The following is a 17,838-nucleotide window of genomic DNA, read 5'->3' on the forward strand; positions in this document are numbered from 1 at the left end:
TCAACCTTATATGGGCAACTTCACAACAAAGGTTGTATTTCAAGACAAGGGACCAGATTATCTAGGAGGGATGGGCGAGCCACACAAAATCTTCACGCAAAAGGCTATTAATCTGTGGAATTCCCTGCCCAGTGAAGCAGTTGAGGCTATATCATTGAACGTTTTTAAGACAAGGATAGATAAGTTTTTGAATAGTAAAGGAATTAAGGTCATGGTGAGTGGGCCGATAAGTGGAGCTGAGTCCACGAAAAGATCAGCCATGATCTTATTGAATGGCAGAGCAGGCTCGAGGTGCCAGATGGCCTACTCCTGCTCCCAGTTCTTATGTTCTTTTAACTCCAATAATCTCCCACCTGACAAGAGCATATTAGTGAGCACTGCCGGGTCTGCAATCAGGAAGAAGGTCTGATGGATTCTGGAGCTGGGTACAACTGATGTATTGGAAGGGTTTGGGTGAGGCAGAGAGTGAGGTATGGGGTGTGGGTGTGGCATTTACTGCAGCAGGTGAGCAGGAAGAAAGCAGAAGGTCGTATCTTAGGTGGGCCACCCCTGATCCACAAAAGGCAAGCCCTGATAGTACAACTATCTGCATACCGTCCCCAACTTCCTTCCCACTCCCTAAAATTTGCTTTTAATCCTCCCACCTGACTGCTCACTTCAACCATTTTATGGCACAGGCATTGTATTACCAGGGTCAATTAGCTTGGTAGCAAGCCCAATTGACTCGCAGTTATTTATTTAAATAAACGTAGAAACTAGAAGCAGGAGTAAGCCATTCACCCTGCGAACCTGCTCCGCCGTTCGTTTTGATCATGGTTGATCATTGAATTCAATACCCTGAACCCCCCTTCCTCCCATATCCCTTAATCACTTTAACCCCAACAGCCATATTTAGCTTCTTGCAATCACACATTTTGGCCTCTGTGGTAGTGAATTGCACAGATTCACCGGTCTCTGCATGAAGAAATTTCTCCTCACTTCAGTTCTAAAAGGTTTACCCCTTATCCTCAAACTATGACTCCTAGTTCTGGTCTCCCCCACCACTGGGAACATTCTTTCTTAATGTTTGAATTTTATAAGTTTCTATGAGATCCCCTCTCACTCTTTTAAACTCCAGTGAATATAATCCTAACCGACTTAGTCTCTCCTCATATGATAGACTACCACGCCAGGAATCAGCCTGGCTAATCTTTGCTGTACTCCCTCTGTAACAAAGACATCCTTCCTCAGAATATGAACAATGCTGTTGATTTTGATGTCCACCCAGCAGTGATTTGATTGAAGAATCATGTCTGGCAGAGAAAAGGAGACAAAGGGCTGGGAAAAGGCAGAGGAAAGCAGCACCGCAAAGTGCTTTGTGATAACATCCAGGGCATCACCAAAGCAGACATCCATCAGCTGGTTGCTGTAGCAGGGTCAAGTAGATCTTGGGCTTGATCTGCAAGGAGACACGTAGGGTGCTGAAGGTTTTGTTAGAGAACATGATCAGAATGCAGTCACCTACACCGAGTATGTCAAGCGTAAGACGGTCACTGAAGCACCAGGGCTGCACTCTCAATGGATTCAGTGACTGAATAAATCTACCATGCATCATAGGGGCGCACTTGACTGTAGGCAGGAAGATGGTGGAGTGGGCCATATTTTATGTGCACCGTCCAGCAGAAACACACCTGACAGGGTCACGTAAAACACAGCCCTTTGTCCCACTGCTTCTTAGGAAAAGGGACAAAGAGGTAGGGAGGTTTGGAATCGATTCGTACTTGTTTTGTTTCTGGTAAGCCCAGCAGGACTTTACAACTTCACAAGTTTCCCGATCATTTGCTAGTTTTGTGTATCTCAGCTTCGAACAAGCATTTCACTCAATTTCCATGAAAGTGCAGTCATCAATAATGTTTCTCACACACCCAGAATGACCATTAACTTCACTGCTATATCATCAATCTGTGGCACAGTTGACACATTTCCATTTTTACACTCCAGAAATCACCTTTTCAGCACTTTTCTATTTTACATTGAACATGTTTCTTTCACTATAAATTATTAGTGCTTTATGTCCAATGGTATGTTTCTGAATTAAAGAGTTTGTTCACTAACCTGTTCCCCTGCTTTTATCCTGTTTTTCTCACTATATTAACAGTATTACACATAGGGTTGGGAGAGAACTGCAATCCCTGTACCATTTTCTTTACTATCCAGAATCATTTTGGGGCTTTTTTTTGGTATGGAAGGTGCACACGTTCCTGAACTGCTGAGTATCTGGACAATTTTAAATTAATCATCAGCAAGCTTTTGTGGGTTTAAAGACAGAGAATAGTTGATTCACTCATGCACCCTAAAAGTCAAACACTATGTTATTCCCACACACATGCAAGAAACATACAGTTCAAGAAAGGGTGCGCTTTTACAAGTTGTAAACAAAAGAATAGGCAAAGTTCATGTGTTTGGCTTGTCTCAGAGAAAAGTCAGTTTGCGCCCAATGAAGGTCGTGTTTTCTGTCCAAACAGGTAGTTTATGTGGATTCAATAGCTAAGGTTGTACGTCAGATTATTGCAGGATTCTGTCAAGAAGGTGAATGCTCAGCATGACATAAAATTAGTCACTTGTAGCTTTTTGTGCCAGGAATCCTTTTTGGTGGCCTGGGAACGGGAATCAGATTGGCAGACTTTTATCATTAAATTCCTACACTACAGAAGGAGTGTAGGACTACATTCTACAGAAGGACTGCATTCAGTCCACTGAGTCTGAACTGACCACAATCCCAGCAGGCCCTATTTCCTGTAACCCCATGCATTTACCCTGCTAATTCCTGTGACACTATGGGTTTTTAGCATGGCTCATCAACCTAACCCATCACATCTTTGGACTGTGGGAGGAAAGAGGAGCCCCCGGAGGAAAGCCACGCAGACATGGGAAGAATGTACAAAATCCACACAGACAGTGGACGAGGAATTGAACCTGGGACTCTGGTGCTGTGAGGAAGCAGCGCTAACCGCTGTGCCACCATGCCATCCACCACTGTGCCACCCTCCACTGCGTCACCCTGCCACTCTGTAGTAGTCTTCAGTTTGAAAAGTGTCACTCCCTTGTTCTTTGCAGACTACCCTGTTTTTTTTCCTGTTTATTGAGGCAATAGATTAAATATCTGCAGCTGGCTTGGTCACTTGATGGCAAATTTCAGTGACTTCTAATGTCCGCATCAGGGTTGGAGCCAGGATGATTGATTACACAATGGAAGAATGATTGATAACCTGTAAAAATTTCAGCCACGATTAGTTCATTGGGAGACAGGAAACTGGAATAATTCAAGGTTGTTTCTTTCAGTGAAAGGTCAGAGAAGAATCTCTCACACTCAGTGCACTGTAGGTGTCACTAGCAAGTATATCAATGAGAGATGCCTATTCCCGCTGGAGAGGTATCTTCAGTTTCCATTTTCTCTTGTTCAGATTCATTTGGTGACCTCTGACTAGAAGTTTCACCATAATCAAGGTCTGTTTTGGCTCCTTCCATTATATATTTACATCCATAGACTAACAGGTCATCAACAATCATTGATAGATCACGCCAATCATAAAAATTTGCACACAGGCCTAAAATGGGTATCGTGCTTGGCAGCAAATGGTTTGCAATTGTCCTGATCCTCTTGTATTGGCGCATACCAGATCATACCCAAAAAAGGGTGTATGGACAATTATTTCAGCACTGCTGAAGTGCAATGGGCAGTGCTAAGAACATGGGATTTGAGAGGGCTGGGTCTGAGTGGCAGTGGGGGGCATGTAGATGTAGGGCAGGAAGGGGTAGAGCAAAAGAGAAAATGCTGGAAATTCTCAGCAGATCTGGCAGCATCTATAAGGGGAGAAAAAAGCTGACGTTTCGAGTCCAGATGACTCTTTGTCAAAGCTAAAAGGCATAAAGTGGGAGATATTTATATTGCAGGGTGAGGGAATGAAAGATGAGACATAGCCGCAGAAACCAGAGAAAAAGGCTGCTAATGACAGTCCACAGAGAGAATAAAGGGTTTGAATGGCCAAACAGCAGAGGAGCTGAAATCAGAGGGTAAACTGTGAAAGATGAAGATGTGGGTTGGTGGGAGGGGGTAATGGGTGGAGGAGAGGTAAAATTTAGAAAAAGGGGGAAAGGGGAAGCAAAGGGGGAGAAAAGGTAAGGCAAGTAAGAATAAAGTAGGAGGAAAGAGTTGGGGGGAAGAAAAATAAAGAAAGACAATAAAGAAATAAAAGGTAGAGCGCAGTAAAAATATTAAATAAAATGAAAACAAAGGTGGGGTAGAGCTGATCATCTGAAGTTGTTGAGGGCATGTTGGATGTCATGAAGGGGATGGAGTGCATGTCAGGGGTCATAAAAGAAGGCCTACTGGGAAAGATCCAGTGCCTTGGTGCCAGCAATCCGTATTGCTTGGTGGGATGTTTGGGAACATGGTTTGAAAGAAGAAAGAGTGCCATTCCTCCCCAGTGCCAGGTCCCAATGCCAGGCACAGTGGTTAGCATTGCTGTCTCACAGCACCAGGAACCTGGTTTCAATTCCGACCTCGAGTGACTGCGTGGAGTTTGCACATTTTGACAATGTTGTCCTGTTATCAATGCCTCTGATTCTAGATTGAGTTACACACAAGCCATTCAGTTCCCCAGTTTCCGAATTGTATGTTTTGTAAAGAGTGTCTGTGTGGGCTTCCTCCGGGTGCTCTGATTTCCTCCCATATTCCAAAGAGTGTGGGTTAGGTGGATTGGCTGTAATAAATTGCCCCTTAGTGTCAGGGAGATCAGCAGAGTTAATATGTGGGGTTATGGGGATAGGGCCTGGGTGGGATTGTTGTCAGTTCAGGCTCCTTCTGCATAGAAGGGATTCTATGAATCTCTTGAACAGGTACCAAACATCTTTTAGCCCACGAGGAAAACCTGGTCATGTCTGTTTCTTGGATTTCCCCTTTCCCATCTGTTGCTGGGTGAATACCAGTGGCAACAGGATGAGGGTCTTCTGTGGGCATCAATTGACCACTTAAGGGCCCATCCATGAGCTGTTCTGTTCAGGACTGAGGTAGAAGGGTCCCCATTCCTCAGTGTCTCCAAACCCACCACCAGGGGGGCATTAAATTCCACTGCAGATGTGCAAATAACAGAATGGTTCCAGAACATACAATTCAGGAATTGAGGAACTGAATGGCTTGTGTGTAACTCAATCTACAATCAGGGACATTGATAACAGGACAACATTGTCAAAATGATTAGGTGTAAATAAAATGCTAGGGAGTTAACTAAGTTTATAAGAGGGAAATATGAGGGAAAGAGATGTAAGATGTGGCAAGCAGATTAGCTTTGTACGCTTTCAAAGAGGTTTCCAAAGCACAGTTGGCCATCTTATACCCTTAGCCTACAGCTGTTCATAAATCTTGAGGGCCTACATCAGTCATACACTCTGCTGGAATTCTAAGAATGTTACGTCAATATGACCAAAGGGCAATCCTAGGGAATACTCTGGAAAAAAAATGCATGAGCAAGTCAGAGAAATAAAGGAAGGGAGAACTAAGAAAGCAGAGTCTGTGCTTTGGCCTTTCAGATTATAGGCTCCAGCACTGAGTACAGCCACCTGCCTTTGGAAGCTTTTGGCATAGTGATTAGCAAGTCAACAAGCAACGTGTTTGAAGTCCAAATTCATTTCTATCAGTTTTTCCCACGTTCATAGAATTATAGAATCCCTACAGTGCAGAAGGAGGTCATTCGGTCCATCAAGTCTGCACTGACCACAAACACACCCAGGCCTTATCACTGTAACCCCATATATTCACTTTGCTAGTCCCCCGACACTAAGGGGCAATTTAGCATGACCAATCCACCTAACCTACACATCTTCTCGCTCTCGCCCTGTTGCCCATGTCAAACATTTTATGGTGTGGGCAGCGTATTATTGGGGTTAATTGGCTTAATAACAAGCCTGGTTGACCATTAATTGTTTATTTAAGTATGGCAGGTGATCTTTTAATTTCACTATCCAGCCATGCTCTTGAATAATGGGGGTGAGCTGGCATTAGGTGGGTGGCATAGGTGTTCATTCTATTCAACGTGGCAACCCCCTCCTCCTGCAGGAAACAGGCTCACTGGGGGCATGTAACACTCAGCATGATGTTATTGTGGCTATAATAACTCCTGGAGTCAGCTGTGAAGGAACAACGCTTTATTGCACAAAGTAAAGTAAAGCAAAAAATCACAAACAGGTCCCGACTTTCTTTCTTTTGGGTAAATCAAATAAACTAAATCAAATAATATAGAATCATAGAAACAATGCAGAAGGAAGACATTCAACCCATTGAGTCTGCACCGGCAACAATCCCACACAGGCCCAATCTCCATAACCCCATACATTTACAACCTGATCCCTCTAACCTACACATTCCAGGACACTAGGGGACAATTTAGGTTGGCCAGTCAACCTAACCTACACATCTTTGGACTGTGGGAAGAAACTGGAGAACCAGGACAAACACAAGGGGGGCACGGTAGCACAGTGGTTAGCACTGCTGTCTCACAGCGCCAAGAACCTAGGTTTAATTTCAGGCTTGGGTCAATGTTTTTGTGGGGTTTGCACATTCTCCTGTGTCTGTGTGGATTTCCTCCGGGTACTCCTGTTTCCTCCAATAGTCTGAAAGATGTGCTGGTTAGGTACGTTGACTTGAATAGGTGCCGGAGTGTGTCGAGTAAAGGAATTTCACAGTAACTTCATTGCAATGTTAATGTAAGCCTACTGCTGACTAATAAATAAACTTTTTGAACAATAAGACCTACTCCAGTTTATGATGGTACTTTAGCACTAGCCCAACATAGAGTTCAATTCGCTTGTACAATGTTAACTTCTTCGATACTCCGCAGTTGAAAACCACTCGTTAGTCAAGTTACCAGCTGGAAAAATAATGTTCAATATCTTCTTAAGAGTATAAGGAAGCATAATCTTTAAAAAATGCTTCATTCTATTTGCACCATTCTCTTCAGCACAGACACATGTGGTTTGATGCTTTGCTTTAGCGAATAATCCGATTTTCCCCTCACTCAGCCCTCAACAGGTTTCTAAAGAAATGGTGGTGTGCCATTTCCAGCGTTTTTGATAATGCGCAGGATTATAATTGACTGAACTTCGCTTTTGAAGGTATTATGTGAGGAATAACAACCTGGCAAACAGCAGGGTGTTAGAGATAATCAGCACCCAAATGTGTAAATGGGGATATAATAGTGCTGGCTATCAAAGACTTGCAGGCCATGTTGTGCTGCTAAATGACTGAGAGATTACAGTTTAGAACGAGAGCAGATCAATTATGCCCTGACGGACATGCAAATGTTGACATCCAAGTATTTTAAATGCTGCCATGTTGGCTAATTACTGTGGGTGAGTAAATCCTTTGGAAAACAGCCTTCAAGCAATTAATCAGATTTTCAACAAAGAAGTAAACATCCCTTTGCATGGAGATTATGTAAAGCAGTGAAGTTGCTTTGATGTTTCCAGAAAGCTGGAGCCTTTTCTCCCCCCTCTGTTTCAGCAACAGCGCAAGCCACCTGGGCGACTCTGACAGAATGTCTGACGATAATTGAAAGCATGCTGACGCTGTCGCATGACATACCCTGAAGAATACAAGTTTAACCTTTTAAAGAATGCAATAACCTTTCCATCCCACATCTAAAAATAAATAAGTCACAACCTTCCACCTCCTTAACAGGGTTCTATAAATAGAAACAAGCGCCACTGTATAGCACATGCCATTCTCTTTCACGCACAGAGTCCAATTTAACCGAACGCTGTGTTTATAATCCTTCACCATGGCTCCCCTGCCCTACGAACCCAATTTTTCCAAGTTTAGAAATGGGCAGCGGCAGTAGTAGAAGGCAGTTATTGCATCGTCCCTTAGGTATTTGTTGACAAAATAGGTTCTCATAGCCGGGAGAATAGTGACAAGGGTATATGTTTCACAAGCCGCCAGTGGGCCTTTTTTCTCAGTCAGTGCAAAGTGAACCTGCTATAACCTAGCAATACAACCCACCAAATTGAAGGAGATCAGAATCACAGATATTGATAGTTCATAGAATCATAGGCCAGAATTTTACAGCCTGTCCACCACGGGAATCGGAGCAAGTGAGGGGTGGACAATGGAAAGGTTCATTGACCTCAGGCAGCATTTTACAGTTTCAGAATGAGCGAGCCATAAAATCCCAACAAAAGAATCCCTATAGTGCAAAAGGAGGCCATTTGTCCCATTCAGCCTTCACTAAAAACAATTCCATCTAGGCCCTTTCCATGTTAACTCATGTATTTACCCTGTTAATCCCCCTGACATTAAGGGGCAATTTAGCAAGGCCAATCAACCTAACCCGCACATCTTTGGAGTATGGGTGGAAACCAGAGCACCCGGGGGAAATCCACACAGATTCGGGGAGAATGTGCAAACTCCAGATATCACTCGAGGTCAGAATTGAAACCAGGTCCCTGATGCTGTGAGGCAGCAGTGCTAACCACTGTGCCTGGCATTGGGGAGGAATGACACTCTGAGAACCTTTTTTCCAGCCTTGCCCCCAATGTGCAAATTCCACACAGTCACTCAAGGCTGGAATTGACCCTGGGTCCCTGGCACTGTGAGGCAACAGTGCTAACAACTGTGCCAACATACTGCCCATTTCATAATTCAAATGTTAGCTGTTTCATCATTTTGTTTTTTTATAAATAACATGAAGGAGCAAAAGTTAAGTTTGACAGGGGCTGAATGGATGGATTTTAAATGTCCATTCATCCAAATTGACAAATTGTAAAGGAAACAGTGAAAATATCGATATTAAAAGGAAGTCAGAAACAATTATTTTAGATGTATCTTTCAATTCTGAATTGGAGAAAAAAGTACTTCAATGATGAAAATTCATTGTTTTTATTTCATTTCATGAATGCTCATGCAAAATTATTATAATAAATGTATTTATATAATTATATGTCTAACATTAGGTATCAGCTGGTAACAAACTGGTCTCTGAGTCTAAAGGTTATGGATTTTTACCTTCTTTAGATCAGAGAGATTTTCAAATTTCCATCAGCAATTTGTAAACCAAAAAATTTACCAGCAATTTGTGTTAAACAATGAAATTTAAAATTTAAGGCTAATTGTCTTTGAATTCTCCTAATCTCATACACTTACCCTAACTCCCAAGCAATCTGAGCAAAGTCCATTCTTGTTCTTTAGTCTCAGCCTGCCCTGTTTAAAGAATCAGTCAGAACTGGCTTATGGGTGCCATGGTGGCACTGTTGCCTCACAACGCTAGGGACATGGGTTCAATTTCAGCCTCAGGTCACTACCAGTGCGAAGCTTGCATGTTCTCCCCATATGTGCATGGGTTTCCTCCGGGAGTTCTGGTTTCCTCCCACAGTCCAAAGATGAGCTGAGTAGGTTGATTGGCCATGCTAAATTGTCCCTCAGTGTCTTAAGATGTCTAGGTTTGATGGGTTAGTTGGGTAAATATTGGGCCCACTGTTATTTATCATTAATATAAATGATTTGGGTGAGAATATAGGGGGCATGGTTAGTAAGTTTGCAGATGACACCAAGATTGGTGGCATAGTGGACAGTGAAGAAAGTTGTCTCCAATTGCAACGGGATCTTGATCAATTGGGCCAGTGGGCTGATGAATGGCAGATGGAGTTTAATTTAGACAAATGCGAGGTGATGCATTTTGGTAAATTGAACCAGGGCAGGGCATACTCAGTTAATGGTAGAGCATTGGGGAGAGTTACAGAACAAAAGGATCTAGGGGTATATGTTCATTGCTCCTTGAAAGTGGAGTCACAGGTGGACAGAGTGGTGAAGAAGGCGTTCAGAATGCTTTGTTTCATCAGTCAGAACATTGAATACAGGAATTGGGACGTCTTGTTGAAGTTGTACAAGGCATTGGTAAGCCCACACTTGGAATACTGTGTGCAGTTCTGGTCACCCTATTGTAGAAAGGATATTATTAAACTAGAAAGAGTGCAGAAAAGATTTACTAGGATGCTATCGAGACTAGATGGATTGAATTATAAGGAGAGGCTAGATAGACTGGGAGTTTTCTCTGGAGCATAGGAGGCTGAGGGGTAATCTTATAGACGTGTATAAAATAATGAGGGGCACAGATCAGCTATTTAGTCAATATCTTTTCCAAAGGTAGGGGGTTTAAGGTGAGAGGGAATAGATACAAAAGTGTCCAGAGGGGCACTTTTCTCACACAGAGGGTGTGAGTGCCTGGAACAAGCTGCCAGAGGTAGTAAGTAGTCGGGGCAGGTACAATTTTATCTTTTAAAAAGCATTTAGATAGTTACATGGGTACGATGGGTATAGAGAGATATGGGCCAAATGTGGGCAATTGGGATTAGCTGAGGGGTTTCAAAACAAAAGGGTGGCAGGAATAAGTTGGGCTGAAGGGCCTGTTTCCATGTTGTAAACCTCTATATGTGGCGTTACAGGGATAGAGTGAAATGCTCTTTTGAAGAGTCAATGCAGACCCGAAGGGCCAACTGGCCTCCTTCTGCACTGCAGGAAATCTATGATTTTACTAACTGCTCTAAATTAATCCTTTGGCGAGTCCCACTAGGGGACTTTGTTTTTACATTCTTTAGATCAGAAAGATTTTCAAATTTACACTTAAGCACAAAATCGAACACTAACACTCCAGTACTGAAGAAGTGCTGTATTGTCAGGGGTGCTGTCTTTTGAATGAGGCATTAAATCAAGGCCTTTACTGCTCTCTTGGATGGATTGCTTTGAAGAAGGGAAATCCATGGTGTCCCGGCCAATAGTTGTGCCTCAATCAACATTCTGAAAAGAGATAATTATCATGTTGCGAATTGGGGGACTTCTCCAAGTGCAATTTGTTACCTTTTATTCAAGTTCTGCAAGGACACTTCAAAAGTGGGCAGCACGGTGCTAAATTCTCCCTCAGTGTACCCAGACAAGCATCGGGGTGTGGCGACTAGGGGATTTTCGCAGTAAATTCACTGCAATGTTAATGTAAGCCTACTTTTGATACTGATAAATAAACTTGAAAAACAAAAACTTTAAACAGTGTTTCAAGAAACTGGGTGGTGCAGTGGCAAGTGGTTAGCACTGCTACCTCCTTGGTCAGAGACCTGGGTTCGATTTCCGACCCCACACAGTCTATGTGGAGCTTGCACGTTCCCCATGTCTGCATGGGTTTCCTCCGGGTTCTCCAGTTTCCTCCCACAGCCCAAAAGATGTGCTGATTAGGTGCATTGGCCATGCTAAATTCTCCCTCAGTGTACCGAACAGGTGCTAGAGTGTGGTGACCAAGGGATCTTCACAGTAACTTCATTGCAATGTGACTGATAGATTTATTAGTGTCACAATCAAGTACTCCACTGGTTGTAAAGTGGTCGGGAAAGATGCTACAAAACGAAAGTGCTATTTCCTAATATAATAATTCAAATCAAAGTTATTGTTACAATGTGTTTTTACCAAAAGCAACAGAATATTAAATATTGATAGGCTGGTAAGCAGATCAGATAATTTTCAGTAAAAACTATTAGAAATATAAATGTAATTATAACATTTGAAATGAAAACAATTATACAGTTCCAAATATTAATAAATCAAATGTTATTTTATCAATATGATATATGTATCTGAATATTTCATATTTATTGTTCCTCTGTCATTCAAAGTACAAAGTACTTTAGGTTAAATTTTAGGTTAAGTTATAAAGGGTGACCCAGGTTTTTGCTAAAATGTATGTATATTTTGCAGCATGTATATTATATGTCCTTTGCCAATCACTGCGTTCAGCATTATCAGTTCTTTATATTAAAAGATTAAGAGCCATTTCATCCTGTAAAGCAATATTACTCTTCTGCCAAAGTAAAAATCTCAATAATTAATCTGCATTTACCCCTCGGCTATCTTTCAATAGATTAAAAATTACTCATCAGTGTTAAAATCCACACTAATACACATCTGCACTTTGTTCCGAGTTGACGCAATTTTCTCAAAATTAAGAAAAATGCTTCTAGGACCACGAGACCTTCCCACCCTCGATCTCTGCATAAATCATTGCGAATTTAGCTGTGACTAATCTAACCAATGTTCAGCACGCAGAGTGATTTATAATGAACCTGCACTAATACCTTCCTGGTTGACAAATTTTCACACATCTCTTTGCCTCCATGGAAGTGCTGGCTTCCATTCACAACACTTTTAATTGAATCAAAACACTTGGAGAAAGCTTAACTGGATAACCTTTTTAAAAAAATCTTCATCATAAAGCTTACTTCTACGTGTCCAATTTTTTCCACCCATTATCACCATGGCAAAAATAATCTACTTACAGATAGTGTTTGCTTGTTTGTGTTTTGACTTAATTGTTTGTTGTTTACTGGCAATTTCTACCATCGTTTGGTCCGCTCTAATCTTATTGAGCTGTCAAACAGGATGGAAAAATCAAGGCTCTCTCCTAACTTTGCACAAATTAACCCTTCAACTCCCACCTTGCTCTCCCAATTGGCTATCAACATATTTTTGAAATTTAGAAGAAAGTTAGTCAGTCCCTAGAGCAGTCCCAATGGAATTTTAAAAAGTTAAAGTTTATTTATTAGTCACAAGTAAGGCTTACATTAACATTGTAATTAGTCTCACAACGCCAGGTTAAAGCCCAACAGGTTTATTTGATAAGGAGCGCTACCCCTTCATCAGATGAGTCACTAGGTTGGAAAATTTCAGAGCAGCATTCCCAAAGCTCGTGCTACCAAATAAACCTGTTGGACTTTAACCTGGTGTTGTGTGGCTACTTACTATGTCCCCAGTCCAACATTGGTAACTCCACATCGTGACTGCGTTAACACTGCAATGAAGTTACTGTGAAATTTCCCTAGTCGCCATACTCTGGGTAAATGCACCTAACCAGCACGTCTTCCAGACTGTGGGAGGAAACCGAAGCATCCAGAAGAAACCCACACAGACACAGGGAGAACGTGCAAACTCCACACAGACAGTGATCCAAGCCAGGAATCGAATCCCTGATGTTGTGAGGCAGCACGGCTAACCACTATGCCACCATGAATCATACTAGCAATGACATATAGGGTTTCTAGAAGTTCTTTATTGTAAGAAAATGCTCCAAAGTAAGAAAAGTCCAGGCCAATCTATAAGGAAGGCATTAGGAGCTGTGATCAAACGTTTTTGAACAGATCTTCAAGCATTTCTTCAGCACCATTTCACAAGCTCAAGAGGTCCCAAAGTGTGTAGTTTAAAATTAATTTATTAGTGTCACAAGTCAGCCTTCATTAACACTGCAATGAAGTTATTGTGAAAATCCCCGAGTCATGTATCTACTAATGGAACACTTCAAAAGTGTACTCACTGGTGTACTGGAGAGAAATTTGGCAGTAAGCATCCGCAAACAGCAATGAGATAATGCCCAGACATTATAGCCGGAATTTTATAGCCAGAAAGGCCCGCCCCGCAGTTGGTGTGGGCAAGGCTCGCAGAACGGCATTCTCCATTGGCATCATTAGGGATCTTACAAGCCACAGGAAGCCGTGCTGGTTAAATTCCACCCATGACATCCAGCATCAAGGGCAAACAGTTTAAACTCTTACCTAAACTCTCAGCTATGGCCTGGCACTGCGGTTAGCACAGCTGTTAGCATTGCTGCCTCATAGCACCAGAGATGCAGATTCGAACTCCTGCTTGAGTCACTCTCTGCATGGAGTCTGCACATTCTCCTCGTGACTGTGTTTTTCCTCTGGGTGCTCCCGTTTCCTCCCACAGTCCAAAAGAGACGTGCTGGTTAGGTGCATTGGCCATGCTAACTTCTCCATCATTGTACCCGAACAGGCACCAGAGTGCAGCGACTAGGGGATTTTCACAGTAACTTCATTGCAGTGTTAATGTAAGCCTACTTATGACACTAATAAATGAATAAAAGACAATTCAGACATTGCAGCACTCTTTCATCTCAGTAGCACTGGAATATTAGCTGAGATTATGGCTGGAATTTTCCAGACATTGCCGCCGGCGAGATCATCTGGTCCATGGAGGATGCATATAATGGCAAACGTTGTCAACTGCAGCAGGACCAGAAGATCCCTCTGATGGCCAAAGGCAGGCTGCCTCTATTGCCACGAGACACACCACTGGGGTGCACACAAAATCCCACCCTGTGTATTCAGTCTTTGGAGTGGGACCTGAGGGCACAAACCTCTGTTTCAGAAGCGAATGTGCTACCCCTGAGCCACATCAGATGTTCCTTTCTTTATGTGAGTCGTTTTTGAAAGAAAGCACTCCATTGACTGGAACCAAGTATATGGTTAACTACATTGAAGGTGGTCCAGAGGAGGTTTACTCAATTAATACCTGGAATGAACAGGTTTCCTTATGAGAATAGGTTGGAAAATCTGGGCTTGTTTCCACTCAAGTTCAGAAATATGAGGTATCTTGATTGAAGTGTGAAAGACCCTCACCTGTTGCAATGAGGTGGACATGGAAAGGATGTTTTCTCTGGTGGGTGAGTCGAGAGCTAACGGGCACAGTTTTAAAATTAGGGGTCCCCTGTATCGGACAGAAACGAGAGAAATATTTTCCCTTGAGCTTTGGAAATCTCTGGGCAGGATTTTCTGGCTGCGTTCACTCCGAGGTCAGAAAATCCCGCCTGAGGTTAATAGACCTTCACGTGATCCATGTCCCGCCCTCTACAATTCCCAGAACAGATGGGATGGGAAAATTCCGCTCTGCCTCAGAAGGCTGTGGAAGAGGGAATCACTAAATATTTTGAAGGTGGAGTTCAATAGATTCTCGCCTGCAAGGGAGTCAAAGATTATTAAGGTAAATGGAGAATGTAGAACTCAACACAAACATTTCCGCTATGATCTTATTGAATTGCAGAGCTTGTTCAAGGGGCCAAACGGCCTACTTTTGCTCCTATTTCATATGCTTGGATACTTAAAACTGATGAGAGACCGTGTTCAACAAAGTTAACTCATAATATCAAGGTTTCCAGTGCACAATGTGTCTTTCTTGCTGGTTAGGTGCATTGGCCATGCTAAAATTCTCCCTCGGTATACCCAAACTGGTGCCAGTTACAGATTTTCACAGTAATTTTATTGCATTGTTAATGTAAGCCTGCTTGTAACATGAATAAATAAACTTAAAACAATACATGCAGCTGCTTGGATTCATTGCATTGAGGCTTTCGACAATTAATTAGAGTCACCTTCCCTGTGTGCCACATATATTCTTTCTAGTCCAGTGAACCTGCTAGAAAATGGATGCACGGATATTGGGTGGCAGCAAGGTTGGGTTCAGCTCTAATGTCTTTTTTGCAGTTGAGCAGTTTCCTGATGTGCAGTCGTGAAAGTCATATATGGAAAATAGCAACCTGGGCAAGGTACCAGTGAGCGATCGCCACCTGTGCAATCGCTGGCATGGACGGTGACTTTGTATGTTAGTGCCAAACAGATGATAGCCTGTCAGCAGCCGTTTCTTCATCTCCTCAATTTCCCTCATTCATTAGATATTACACAAAGTCAAGGTCTACCCCAATAACTTTGGTGGGGGAGAAAAATGTCCACTAAAGGGATAAAAACAAAGAATAAAGTGTAGTACAGGAACAGGCCTTGAGACCCTCCAGGCCTGTGCCAATCATGATGCCCTAACTCAACTAAAGAAAAACCTTCTGTCCTTATTCAGTCCATATCCTTCTATTCTCTCCCTATTCATGTACCCATCCAAATATCTCTTAAATGTTGCTAATGTGCCTGCTTCCACCACCTCCTCTGGCATCGCATTCCAGGCACCCACCACTCTCTGCGTGAAAAACCTCCCTCACACATCTCCCTTAAGCTTTCCCCCTCTCACCTTGAAGTGTGCTCTCCCCGCTCGCCTTGTAATTGACACTTCCACCCTGGGAAAAAGCCTCTGATTATCCACCCTGTCTATGCCTCTCATCGTTTTGTGGACCTCTATCAGGTCTCCCCTCATCCTCCATCTTTGACTATTCCATGGATGACAACTCGTCATTAAATGTGCAAAAATAATTTCATAAAAATTAGCTTCATGGATTATTCAGTAACATACACTTTCCTCTTAAGCACTCAAGAGTATTGCCTGGCAAATTACTTCATTGATCTACTTTACAGAGAATCGAATTATAGGAATTAAACTGCCTGTTATTGAGCTGCAGCCAATGCATCACATTGTAATGCTAATAATTTGATTTATGACAATGTGGCTTTCCTTTCAACGTTTGAACATTGGCAAAGGTGAATAGTGTTATCTTCTTGGTTTTTTTTTCCCAGCCTGAGAAGGAGGCTGAAATTAGATAGCCCCTGAAATCGGGTAATTGTGATTTACAATTACCACCTCCCCTCATCCCACCCCACCGCCCGTTCAGTGTGCTGTCAGCAACTCTGTACTCCCTGCTCCCTGCGCATAGTGGTGATGTGTTGGCACAATGGTTAGCACTACTGCCTCACAGGGACATGTGTTCGATTCCTGGTTTGGGTCACTATCTGTGTAGAGTCTGCACGTTCTCCCCATGCCTGCGTGGGCTTCCTCTGGGTGCTCTGGTTTCCTCCCACAGTCCAAAAAACGTGCTGGTTAGGTGCATTGGCCATGCTAAATTCTCCTTCAGTGTTACCCGAACAGGCGACTGGGGGATTTTCACAGTACCTTCATTGCACTGTTAATGTAAGCCTGCTTGTGACTATAAATAAGCTTTATTTTAAAGTCAGTGCTTATCACCCTGCTCATTGTCTGCCTTCCATTATTTAATAGCATAACTTTAAGCAATACTGCATCTCTCAAAAAGAAAAGCAAGATACTGCGAATGCTGGAATCTGAAACAAAAATCGAAATGCTGGAAAATCTCAGCAAGTTCGACCATATACGTGGAGAGATAATAGAGCCAACATTTTCTGTTTTTTCCTCTCTCAAAGAGAAGGTGAGTTGTGAATGCTGGAGGTGTGATATCATTCAAAATGGTCATGAGTAACCAACAACTGCCATGGGAGCGAACATGCCTTCAGATTGTTTGATGTTGCACTGGAGGAGGTGGGGAAATGGAGGAGAGTATTTTTTAAAATTCATTCAAAGTCTTTGAGCTTCATTGGCTAAGCCAGCATTTATTGCCCATCCCTAATTGCTCTTGAGAAGATGGTGGTAAGCTGCCTTCTTGAACCACTGCCATCCATATGGCATAGGTATACCCACTGTGCAGTTAGGGATTTAATTCAAGGATTTAGAAGTGAAGGAACAGCAATATATCTGCAAGTCAGGATGGTGAGTGGCATGGATGGGAACCTCACGAAGATGGTGTTCCCATGAATCTGCTGCCTTTGTCCTTCTACATGGTAGTGGTTATGGGTTTTGGAAGATGCTGTTTCAGGAAACTTGGTGAGTTCCTGCAGTGCATCTTGTAGATGGCACATGCCGTGGCCACTGTACGTTGGTGATAGAGAGAGTGAATGTTTACGGATGAGGTACCAATCAAGCGGGCTGCTTTGTCCTGGATGGTATTGAGCTTCTTGAAGATTGTTGGAGTTGGACTCATCCAGGCAAGTGGAGAGTACCCTCATATTGTACAAATCAAATACAGTTGAAGGTAACTGTTTCAACTTTCCCTTCTGAGATTGGAACAACTTGGCATTTACCATCAGCTGTGCCCTTAAAACCTGGTACATTTGTGGCACAAATGTTACTTGCCACTTGGCAGCCCAAGCTTGGGTATTATCCAGGTTTTGCTGAACGTGCACATGCACTACTTCAGTATCTGCGGAGTCTCAAATGATGCCAAATACTGCGCAAACACGAGCCAAGAATAT

Source organism: Carcharhinus amblyrhynchos, chromosome 29 (assembly GCF_965287045.1).
Source record: "Carcharhinus amblyrhynchos chromosome 29, sCarAmb.v2.hapA, whole genome shotgun sequence".
Lineage (NCBI taxonomy): Eukaryota > Metazoa > Chordata > Chondrichthyes > Carcharhiniformes > Carcharhinidae > Carcharhinus > Carcharhinus amblyrhynchos.